Source organism: Ambystoma mexicanum, chromosome 4q (genome assembly GCF_040938575.1).
Source record: "Ambystoma mexicanum isolate Mex_15411 chromosome 4q, UKY_AmexF1_1, whole genome shotgun sequence".
Taxonomy (NCBI): Eukaryota; Metazoa; Chordata; class Amphibia; order Caudata; family Ambystomatidae; genus Ambystoma; species Ambystoma mexicanum.
The window spans coordinates 376,980,609-376,993,517 of record NC_090928.1 but is presented as its reverse complement, the minus strand read 5'-3'; positions in this window follow the sequence as shown (position 1 = coordinate 376,993,517).

Genomic DNA, 12,909 nt, shown 5'->3' with positions numbered 1-12,909 from the left:
CTAACTTCGACATCCCCGTTTTCTGTGTCGGAGCATGCTGCCATTAATGCAGTGTCACCTATGGTGCTGCTGCCACCAGAAGCAGTGCCTACTGTGGCATCCATTGGGGGGACCTGTGGTGGTGCTGTTGTGGGCATGCTGGCTGCTGGGGTGCCTGTTGGAGTTCCCTCCTCTGTGCTGCCACTTGATTTGTGCTGCTTCCGTGTCTTGATGCGTGCAGCTGAGGTGGAGGGTCTTTGGCCGTTGGTCTTGGCCCTCTTTGCAGGTGTGCTGGTAGGGGTGTCCTGGAGCTCGTCATTTGGATCGGACCCTGTGGTGGAGTAAAGGAGGGCGAGCGTTATTAATGGGTCTGTGGGAATTGGAATGGCAATGTATCACATGCTTTGGGGTGGTACCTGAGGGTGATTTGGGTCTGGGCCTTGGAGGTGGTTTCATTTGTGTGTGGAGTGAGGGTGCAGTTGTTTTGCAGCCTGCAGTTAGGGTGTGCCTGCTGCACGTGTAGAGGGTGTTTTTAGGATTTTTAATTATTTATGTATTTGATGTGAGTTTTAAAGTGTGCTATCAGGCCTATGTATGTGGACGTTCTCCTGGACATGTGTTACTGTTGCACTATGTGGACACGTGGTACTTCACATGATTGGACATTGTGGTTTTGGCATTGTTTTATTTGGGACACCTACCTGATTCTTCGGATGTCTGCACTCCTTTCTCCATCCCTCCGACTCCCTCTATGCTCTCCATTCCAATGGTGGAGGCACAGATTTCTTCCCAGGGGGTCAACTTGATGGGTGATTCCGATCCTCCCCCGGTAGCTGTGGCAATGTTGCGGTTGGCAGAAAGTATGCTACGGACGCGTATCCGCAGGTCGTCCCATCGCTTCCTGCATTGCTGTGGGTTGCGGGGTGCGGTCCCCACCGCACTTACCCGCTGTGCCACCAGGGCCCATATGGCCTTCTTGTTCGCAAGTGCCGTCCTGGTCATTTGCGTGGAGAAGACGGCGGCAGCATTCTCCTGGAGGGTCTCTGTGAGCACGGTGAGTTCCTCACGGGAGAAGTGGACCTGCCGCTTGCGGTCGCACGCTTTCTTCGCTACTTTTCCCATTTTTCTTGGTTTCACTAGGGTGGATGACGGGTTGGGATGTGTCTCAGGGTAGTATTTTTAATGGTTGTGTGGAATTTGTGGTTTTATAGGTGTACGGCGTGATGTTTCCCGTTCCGGGACCATGCTTTTACTTCCGTTTCCGTATATTTCCGGTCACCGTACTTTCCGGTTGGCGCTCACTGCGGTGTCCGCTAAGATGGGTGGCGGTATTGCACCTAGGGCGCCGTACGGCGGCGGTGTGGGCCGTTTTGGGGTCATTTCCGCCATCGCGGACTTTGCACTTCCGCCATGGCGTGGTGCTCGTGCCCGATGGGTCGGAATGAGCCGCACTTTGCTCCGTCGTGCAATGGCGGAAACGCTATTTACGCTATGGCGGTCCGGTCGGTTGATTTCCGCCAGGGTCGTAATGAGGGCCAGTATGTTTAGCCAAAGTGCCATGGATTGCTTAATATAACTTCTTGAGTGGTGCCATTGCGATTGTGATCACAAACATTTGGGTCAGGGAGTCTTGTTTAGAACCCCTTCAATGTTTGTGGTCTGGTATTCCCATTGATGATAATCTTTCCTTATTAGTCTCTTTTTTTAAAAGGAAGGGAGTCTTGAAGGAGGCTGGTAGGATTTAGTTGTGGAGGGGCCAATGTCCTTTTGGGGTGAGTGGGGAACTGAAGATACCATTTTCTCTATCGGCTCCATATGGCGTTGTGCTGCCGCTTCTAGATGTCAATGTAAACCCTTACCGCCTACCGTGTAATGAGGCCCATAGTGTTGGGAGCTCCAAGTACTATGTATGAAGACTGGAGGGTCGTTTTCCCTGGTGGGCCGAAATGCTCTGATTGCGCACAGAAGTGGGAAGGGCCCTCCTGCCGGCATCAACAGTCGGAGCAACCCTCTACATGTTGGCGACACCCCCCGTTGACCAGGGTAAGCAATGGGGAGAGGGGCCCACAAGCTCAGATGAAGAGGGCCTCGTGGGTGCCACTGAAGGTAACCAGGGACCGCTGCCCCCCCGCTCCCCCCCTAGAGAACAATATATGTCCTATAATGCAAATACCTGTGGGGGGCACCCGATGGTGTCCCCAGCTCCCCCTCCTCACTCTGAGCCTGGAGAGCCCCCGACACAGGTGATGACTCAGAGGGGGCGTCCCCTTGGGGGGCCCCCGCTCCCCTCCAAGATGCCGTTCCCAGCGCCGGCCGCTCTGTCTGCTCCTCTCCCTCTGGTGACAGGTCCTGCGCGCGGCTGGCTCGGCTCACAAAATGCCCAAGTGATCAGGAGGAGGAGCAGAGACTCCCGACACAGTGCCGGCCCGGCTCCTCCGGAGGCGCGGGACACTCCGCCCCATGACCGCTCGCGCTCCGGCCACTGCCTGGTGATCCGGCACCCCGCACACCCAAGGCGGGGCCAGGCGACGTGTCCGCTATCCTCACTGCGGCAGGCCGCCGCTATCCACCGCCCGGTCCCTACAATGACACACCGACAGGCACGACCAGATCCCGTTCCTCTGTGTCAGCGGGCCGCCTGCCACCGATCGCCATCGCCTGGGGTGGGCAGCACCGGTCGAAAGGACTGAAGATCGGGTCACAGGGGTAGGAGCTTGGTGGCCAGGGTGTTCAGAGCATCACGGCCATCTTGGAATCCCGAATCCTCGTTTTCTTTTGATATGCATTCTCCCTCTTTCTGTTTGAATGCTTTACACTTCCCATTCTGTTTGTTTTCTTTCGCTGGCATTGACAATTTTTCAAAGACATTTCTTGAGTCATTCCCTCTTGGACTTTGGGAATGTCTTTGTTTTGCTGCTAACGGGAGGGTCTCTATTAATTTCTTCTTTTCGCTTTCAAACAGTGGGTATGTTTTTTCTCCTGTTTCCTCCTCGCTGTTTTCGGGTTGGGGTTCCTGCTCTGATGATATAGTAATTGTCTCTTGCGCTTGAATCTCAGCCATGCCTATTTCATCAGTGGTCACCATGCCTTCCTCCATGGTCTCCACCAGATTAAAGGTGCCCTCTGCCAAGGCTATCTCCCTGTGGGTGGACTCCCCTCAAGTTCGATTTCTCTCTAAGTGTTCATCGTTGATGGGGTTTCTCAACGTTGTTTGTCGTTCCGACGTTGGTCTCTCACTATTTTATTTCCCATTGGGTTTTACGGACCTGGCCTCCCCATCATATTGTGTCTTTGCAGCAATGTAACCTTCAACAAATATCATTTTTGAATGCACCATTGATGACAGGATAGTATGCTTAGCCAAAGTGTCATGGATTGCTTAATATAACTTCATGAGTGGTGCCATTGCAATTGTGATCACAAACATTTGGGTCAGGGAGTCTTGTTTAGAACCCCATCAATGTTTGTGGTCTGGTATTCCCATTAATGATAATCTTTCCTTATTAGTCTCTTTTTTTTTAAAGGAAGGGAGTCTTGAAGGGGGCTGGTAGGATCTAGTTGTGGAGGGGCCAATGTCCTTTTGGGGTGAGTGGGGAACTGAAGATACCATTTTCTCTATCGGCTCTATGTGGCGTTGAGCTGCCGCTTCTAGATTTGTGAAGGTTTCCTTATAGGTGTCAGAAGGGGATCCATCATTCCCTCTAAGTGGTTGATCATTGTCCCTCTGCCTTTTCCCTTCAACACTCCCAGTTGAAGATTCCAATCGACTTGCGTCCAGGGCTTCAATCATTGCTCTCAGATCCAATGATATTATGATTATTAAAATGTTGAGAAACTAAGAGAATGTATTAGGATTATTACCTTGGAGAGTGTGTTGTCTTTCTGGCAGAGTTTCTCTGAAGGAGTTTTGTTATTTTGTTCAGGGAACTTAGTGCATGTTCCAGAGACTCTGCACCCACAAAATGAGTACAGTTATTAATTAGATAAACATTTACTATATATCTGTAGTGTGGTTTACATTGACATTATTATAACTTGTAAACATCCTGTCAAAAGTTTCCCAAAATATATGACATTGCATCATTAAAAATGTCTAAAAGGCCTTCCTTCCCCTTATAAAGGTGTGATACGAGTAGACCTTGAATTTTCATATACCGGGAAAATAAAGAAAAGGCGATGAAGAATCTCTTCCTCTGCCTGGTACAATCTACACATTGGGTTCGACAAGCAGTTCCACCTGTTCATATTACTTGCCAGTGCCCAGTTGTTGGCCCTTTTCAGAGCAAAGAGACATCTAAGTTGGGGATTGGACAGACCTTTTAAATATCGCTATTGCTCGGGTCTACGCTAGCAGAAATACACCCTGCACGAATGGGCTGAGTGCGCCAAATAACCCTCATTCTCTCCCTTGGGCTACTATTAAATTGGGCTAATAAGAACTGTAGGAGTCAACAGCATGAACATTGGAGTTCAAAGTGTCCCCTTACCCAAAGTGTTAACATCATGCAACATCAGTTTTCGGTAAAACAATTTGAATTACTGTGGAAAATGCTCCAACTAGGCCATATAAACCAATTCCCTACACTCGAATGACACTATTTTAGCTCCCTACCTGGCAGAATTAATCATCCTTGTCTGTAGGGAGAAAGATCGCACATCAGCTTACAGCACAGCAATCGGGAATGCTTGCAGTAGATAGAGCAGCTGTTTTGAGAACTTTATTCAAACACAGGACACATTGTTATCTTGAATGCATACCTCTGCTGCATATGCTGCTGCCCCGCCAAACCGCCATTGTCATTATGCTCTCTCAAAAGCCTTACGGTTGCTTTTGTAGGTAATGTTGCTTTTTTTCATGGCAAGGTCTGACTGGGATACAACAGTCAACTATCTCGATGGATTCACCCACAAGCTCAAAACATGGTATAGATTTACAGCTGTGCTGACTATTAAAAGCCTCATTTAAAATGAATTAATTCATATTAGCACCCTGGTGGGGGGAGCCAGCCAATCAGCTGGCTAGGAACCTGGGTTTGAACCGCCAATGAAAGCCAACGTTCCACCCCACCTGATGGCCGCCCCCCCACACCATCTTCCCCCACCGTCTGTCACATCTTTTTGTTGTTTTTCTCCCCCTCCCACCCTCCACTTACTGTATTTCTGATGCAACGGCACCCCCTGCCACCAGCGCTCCTTCCCCTCCGCTCCTGCCGGCCGCCATCTTGGAAAATACTTTTTTTTAGTACTCTGTGTTACCGCTTTGGCAACCCAGGGTGCTAATAGCCTTAATCTCCTGCTCCAAGGGCTGGAATGGAGGTTAACATTCCCGGTGGGGCCGGGGACCACGCTATCGACAACTTACTCTCACTAAATACTCTCCCTCCAGATCTTTACGTTCCTCTGGCACCAACTCTCTGTGTCAAGCACTTTGCTAAACAGAGAGTTGTTGGCCGATCTCTTTCCTCAGTAGGCTCCCTCCTATGGAACAACCCCCCCTGTCCTCTTCGTCTTGAGCCAGATCTCCTCAAATTCCAGAAGCTCCTCAAGATTTTCCTTTTCATCTTCTCCTTCCATTCCTCCCAGCTCTGCTAATCCCACAGTTTCTGAGATTGGTGTCAAGGGCCCTTATGTGTCCTTCTGGGCCATGGCCTCCCACATCCAATCGCCTTCAGCCCCGCCCATTCCCAGCACATGCCTTGGCACCCACTGGCCTATGCCACCACAGGCCTGCACTTACTTATTTATTGGTAGCTGACCACTTCCTAGCACTCCACTTGGCACTTACAGCTGCTCACTCCTGAGCATTTACCCCTGGGCACACCCAGCACTTAACCCCCACTCCCTCTTCCCCTCTCCTCTCTCTGCACTTGCACATTCTGAATGCTCGCAAGGCCTAGTAGGTTTGCCTCTATCCTTCATTGTTTTTTTTATTTTCATTTCCATGTTCCCTCCTTGTTGCCCTGTGGGCGCTTTGAAACACAATTGACTTGCTGAATAAGCGCCTTACAAATGCACAATAATTAAATAAACAAATAAATACTGCAATGCACTTACACAGCTTTCAATTGAGCTCTAAGGGCAACTGGTGTCCTGGCAAGTAGGAATCATCTGCACATAGATGCATCAGGGCTAGGTCACCACAAATAAAAGGAACATCTGTGGATGTCTCTTGAATGAAGCGCACCATATCATAATATAGGGGCAAAAGAGGACAGGTGTCTAGCCATCGGAACCTTCCTAGTTGGCCATTGGGACCAAAACAATTTTGAACTGTAGTCTTAAAATGTAAAGCCCTAATATCTTAATGTCTTACATAAAGTCCTTTCAGTGCCCATGTTTTACAGTTTGACCCATGACCTCTTTCATAACCACAAAGTCAAAAGCTGATTAAAACTCCAAAAAGGCGACGTTTAATTACCTACTTTGGCAAATATATTCATGAACCGATGTTACAGTACGGAGGTATTTACTGAGGCATTCCACCTATGTAACAGCAATAACAGAATTATCACTGTCCTCCCTTTTAATTACTTAATGTCTTTCTAAAGGTTGGTCGAAACTAGAAGATAATCAATTAAAGAATCAACTTTGGGCCAATGTAGATCTATTTCCCCAGAATGTCAGCTGGGAAACAGCTATTCATCAATCAAAAGCTACATTCATACATTTTGGCTTAAGTCTATTTGCACCCATCCAATCAAAAAATAGAACTGGTTCAGGGATGCCCAAAACTGCACGTTCATTCACATCTATAAGGCCTTCACGACAACCAAACTCCAACTTCAGGTCAAAACCTTCACTACAACAAAAGATGGATTTTGTTTCACCATATTTCCACTCTGTGCTGTTAACATAGTTGTTATCCTCTGTAAGCAGCCCTTAAGAAGCCTTCTTCCTTTATCATAAGTGTGATTTGTAAATGCGCCACATGCAAAATAGTTCAATTCAGGGCGCTAGTGATTTGGGGTAGTGGTACAGGATGGACAGAAAAAACGTAAGTTAATATGTGAAAGGCAAATACAAATAATGCTTTACCTGCAGTGTTGAGACCATTGTTGAGGTGCTCATGATACTACAGTTACAATAATTAAATTTGCAGCGTGATGATGGTGTATTTCTAAGTTATTAACTTGACTTTTATAGTTGCAAACGTGTGCAGGTTACATAACGATTTCTCAAGGAACCTTCCCCTCGACCTTATCCTCCCGCTTCTCAGGAAACCAACACTAGACCCTGACGACCTCAGCAAATACTGCCCCATCACCCATATTCCCTTCCAAGGATCCTTGAGAAAGTAGTAGCCATGCAACTTCTCCAACACATTGAAACCTCCTTCAGTGCTACCAATGTGGCATCAGACCCAGATGCATCACAGAAATGGCTATCATCAAGGTGATTGACGATGCCCTTAAAATCCTTGATGATGGCCTTCCTTGCGTCCTGGTTATCCTTGACCTCTGAGCAGCATTTCAACAGTAGACCAGCAGACAATCTACATCGTTTCATGGAGTTCATCAAGATCATCTTCAGCTGGTTGAATCCAACCTTGCTAATTACCACCAGTTTCTGCAAATAGATTCCTGCAGATCAGCATCTATACCCATCACCTGTGGAGTGCTGCAAGGATCCATCCACTCCCGCATGAACTTCAATCTTTACATGGAACCACTTTGAACCCTTCTCTCTCCACACAACATCCACATCTACCACACACAGCTATACCTCAAGATAGCCTCCCTTGAAGACATCTTCAGGTCAAGGTCTGCCTCACAATGATCAAATTGTGGCTGTCCAGTGCTTACCTGAAGCTCAACCCCTCCAAGGCTGAATTCCTACTACTGACCAACAACACCGAACACCCTGACATCCATACCTGGCTCTCTGCAATGATCGTCAAGGGCTTCACAAGTCAGCTGTTCACCTGCACCAAGTCCCTTACTTTAGACATCAACAGACAGCACTCCTTCAAACAACACATAGCAAGGAAGACACCAACGGCTTGGTACTAACTTTCTCTCCTGTAGACAATCAAGCCCTTTATCCCAGAAAACAACATCAGATCTGCTGCCCAAGTCTTGATCCTCTCCCACATGGATGATGACAATGCCCTTTTGGAAGGCTTCACAGTGACTTCATGGCACCACTGGGATGTGCGATGCAGGCTGCAGCATGGCTCATCAAAGGCCGCTGCAAATTCGAACCCATTACCCAACCCTCAATGAACTGCATTGGCTCCACTGCAAGTACATATCATCTTCAAATCCTGCTGCATCATCTACAAGGATGTCACCCAGAAGTCTGCAAGATACCTTACTGAGAAGCTCACAATTTACCAGAAGAAAGGACATGAGCAGACTTAAACTCTGCTGATGGTGGAAGCACAGAAACAGTCCTGCCCTGTCTATGGTCTGTGACTGTGGAACCTCCTCCCAGTCAACATCAGGCATCTACAGTTCAGAAAGGAGCACAAGACCCTTTTCTTCAAGGAATGGCTCCTACCTAACACCTACGTCCAAATTCCCTCCACTCCCCATTCTACTTGAGTCTGCGTGATTTGCTCCACACTCTGTTCTCGTCTGGTTGCTTGTAGATCCCTTGTTGCCAAATTGTCCACCCTCTCCCTCCACTGTTGTTAGTTCTCCATTCGCTTGTTTCTCTGCTTCCCTCACAGGTTTCTTCCCCCTATGATTGTCAAGCACTCTGTTGCTTCCCAAAGCTAGGTCCACGCTCAACAAATACCATAATAATAATTTCTGGAGTACTGCTTTCAAGGCCTAATTCAGTCTTTAGAGGTTTGCTGCTATTCCAGTTTAGCTCTGACAGGGGATTCCATAGTAAGGGTCCTTGGTGTGAATGTATCTTGCGCCAGTCGTTACCTTTTAGTGTGGGCTATTAGGTTGCGCATAAGCATGTGTGGTGATGTTGTTTCTGGCTCCATGGAAGACACAAGCATTCTGATGGGAACAAGGATTTGTTTAGAATCACTTGATGTTGGCAGACACTTTGAATCTGGCAACACCAAGTAAGTGCAAGTCTGAGAGTATGCAGAAACCTTTTCCCTGGAAAATATGTTAGGTTTATTTATTTAATGTTTGCTTGTTAGGCGGCTTATACAATAAGAATATACTGTTTCCAAGCGCCCACATGGCAGGGAGGGATGGTGGGAAACACAATTACAACACAATATTAAGACTATATGGGGAAGAGGCGGAGGGACAAACCTACTATGCCTTGTGAGTATTCAAAATGTGCAAGTGCAGAAAGAAAGAAGGAAGTGGGGGTAAGTGCTGGGAAGTCTGAGCTCGAGGGTGAGGCATGGACGAAGTGCTAGGAATGAGTGAGTGCTACACGGCCTGGGCCATAGGAGGTGTAAGTGCGAGTCTCCAGGGGAGAGGATGTGCAGAAACAAAGTGCTGTGGAAGACAGGAGCTGGGGAGAATTGGTGTGGGAGGTCAAGGCCCCTAATGTGCATAAGGACCAGGACACCAATACAGCACCTGTGAGTTTAGCAGAGGAGAGAAGGAGGGAAGGAAGGGGAAAAGAGGAACGTTTTAAGGAGCTTCCGGAATTTGAGAAGATCCTGCTCAAGGCGCAGGAAGAGGAGGGGCTATTCCAAAGGATCCTCTGCCCTCTGTTTAGCAAAACACTTTACACAAATAGAGTTGCTACCAGAGGAGCAAAGTGGTCTAGTGGTAGAGTATTTAGTGAGATATAGTTGAAGATAGAGTGGCCCCCTGGCCCAGACAGACTTGAGGATGATGTAGAGGGTTTAGAATGTATTCCGTCTAGCAATCAGGAGCCAGTGAAGACTTTTTAGTGAGGAGCGAGGAATCCCTGGGTTTACGCCCAAGGAAAATCTCAGTGCCCTATTCTGGATAAGATGAGGAGGTTGTAGGGTGGTAGAAGGCAGATTCAAGAAGAGGCTGTTACAGTAGTCAAGTCTAGAGAGAACCAGGGCTTGAGTCACATTGAGCCTCTGAGGGAAAATGAGAAAAGTAAGAATGCCTTTGAGAAGGAAGAGCTGATATTTGGACTTCTTGGCAATGTCCAAAATGTGAGGGAGGAAGGAGATAGAGGAGTTGAAGAGGACTCCAAGATTTCTGGCTGTAGTTGATGAGGGCCAGAGAGAGGGGAAGAAGGAGGGAGTAGGGGTCCCAATGGAAAGGATCTCAGTTTTACAGGCATTGAGGCAGAGATCATTGGCGGTGCACAAGGACTGGATGGCAGATAGGCAGTCTGGGATGATTGAGGGTGCAAGAGGGTCAGCAGGGACTCTGAGGAAGAGCTGTGTGTCATCTGCATAACACTGGAAGCTGGAGGAGAAGGTGGAGATGAGCTGAGCAAGGAGAGCAAGATAGATGCTAAAGAGCCAGGGCGAGAGTATAGAGCCCTGGGGGACACCACAGGATGAGATGGAAGTATGAGAGGAGAGGAATATCTTATATTCTTCTAACATGCGGTCTTATGGCTGTTGCCAAGCACTTTGAGAAATTCCAGCATCCTGCAAAGACAGAAAAAAACATGAAGTTGTAGCGTTCTTAACAGTGCAGCCCAACAACTGGGACCTTGCTTCCTCTGAAAATGACCCTGGTAACTCTCAAAGCTTGGAAAACCCTTAAATGTCTTCTTTTATAGGTGGGGCACATAGACAGACCTGAGGACACTCAAATCTACTTCAGTTTGCGTTCACAACGAAGGCTCACGCCCTGTGCTTTCTCTCAAACAGGCAGTGGCGTGCATATCAGCAATGTGGCACACGATAAAGAACAAGTGTCTCATTTACAACCCATGTTTGAGAAGTAAAATGATAGGCTACCTTGCCGTTTCGATCGATTTCTGTGATTGCAATTCCGGAAGTTTGTAACAAAAAATGAATGACTGCACCTCCACCTATCAAACGTGTTGACACTTATGATTTCCCAAGGGATAGTTCAATGAACGTCATTCTTACTTCATGAAACTTAAAACCTTATAATAAAACGTGGGCGTTGTTATTAATAACGGAAACATATGTTCAACTATTTAACATGTTGTGATTCTGTTAAGGAGCTGAATTTGTATATTGTCACTCTTCTAGCTGACATGTACATGCTTATGGATGAAAAACATCATATATCTTGATGTAGCAGCTTGCTGGAATTCATGAGTGTCAGTTCTGGAGTAGGATAAATGACCTTGTTTTGAGAAATCCTACTCTGAGACGCCTGCACCAGATGTTTTCCTAGTATCCGGCGCCATGATGCCGTCGTCATCAAACTGCTCTCGCGCAGTGTTAACCGTTTGTTTTTCGGATGCTTTCATTGGCAGATGATGATGGAACCTGTAAAGCACGGCTTCCCTTAATGGTGCTAATTCATTAAACATCATACACACTCTCGCATTATAAAAAAAAAAGCAGAGGGGCTATGGCGGCCTTTTTTGACAGCTATTTAACAAACATGCGATAATGGTTAGAACAGTTTTAGTACACCCGACAATGATGCGTAGCCTGACTGCTTCTTCATTTGTGAAATTATACAGTTACTAGTTTTCGCAGGGCCGTAGCAAACAGGCCCATGGATTCGCCCTGCAAATGACATGCACAATTAAAGGTGCCTTTCAGGATCCATTTCTGGGTTGGGGGAGTCAACATTCTCATCTTTCAAGCCCTAGTGAATTTTGTCGTGTGGTGGAGTGTGAATGAGGTCTTCCACTTGTACCAGACTGATGAGTAAATATCGTGCATTATTTTTTCTCAAATGGCCTGAGCCACTTTGCCCATTTCAGCCCGAGCACTGGGGGTCATACCCACCAAACGGTATAGAGAGGACGATGAAAAGCCGCAGCTCCTGGCTTGTAGTTTTAGCCGTCGGATATGCGAAATTATACATGACCACTCTGAGAGACAAGTCTTCCAAATATGCACTATATAGATGCCAGAAAATTAGTTTTTCGGATCATTCCGTTTATTTTCGCACCGCTGATGAAGAGATGGCAGTGTCTCATCTGCTGAGGAAAAAATTGTCCACACGAGAAAATCGACACCATGTGGGGATATGCCATTGCTCTGGACGATTGGCCGCTGTATGCACAGGCACATCATTTCCCCGAAATGCCAGGAGTACCGGAAGTGACTCCACATGACCCTTGACCTCTGATGAGATCACAGGAAGTGGTGTAATTTGAACCCCCCCCCCCCCCAAGTGACATCATGGGAAGTGATGGCACATGACCTTTCACCCCTTAACAAAACAGGCAGTGGCATCACATAGCATTGTTCCTCAGTACACTAAGAAAAATATGGTTATGATATTACTGTAATACGATGTGCAGTTCATCACCATATGTAGAGTTAATATCCGTGTGTGAAGGCCCATATTGCCAAGATCTTTTACTTGTGTAACCACCAAATGGGATGGTACCATGTTCCCTGCCCAATGGACCTTGACAAATACCCACTTGCAGCAAGGGGTAGCAAGGGAGACAGCAGGGGTAGCAAGGCAGACACCAGAGGTCTCAGCTGCGACCCCTAGCAGCCCCCAAATAACATCCCTGCGTATGGGGAAGCAGAGTGCACTTATGAGCAGAATGTGATTTATATGTCTCCAACTGGGTATGTTAAAAACCGTGTGGGGTTCCCTTTCTCTTTATTTATTTATTTTTCTCTGTAAACATGTGGGATCACCACCTGTAGCATGCCGTAGGAGAGAAAACGTGGAGTAACAAGGAGATTGAGGCAGCGTCACCACCGTCCGGTTGGCATGGTTGTGTGGGAACAGGGACAACAGGGAAGCAAATACGTGCACTCAAAACGACTGCAGCACCGGTGGACAACATCCACCTCCACTGAACACCTACACCGCCAGGTATCATGCTCTTCTTCATGAGGATCACAAAGTAAAATAAGAAGCAGAGATGGAATAGAAGTTAGCCTTGCCACTAGGCCAATTC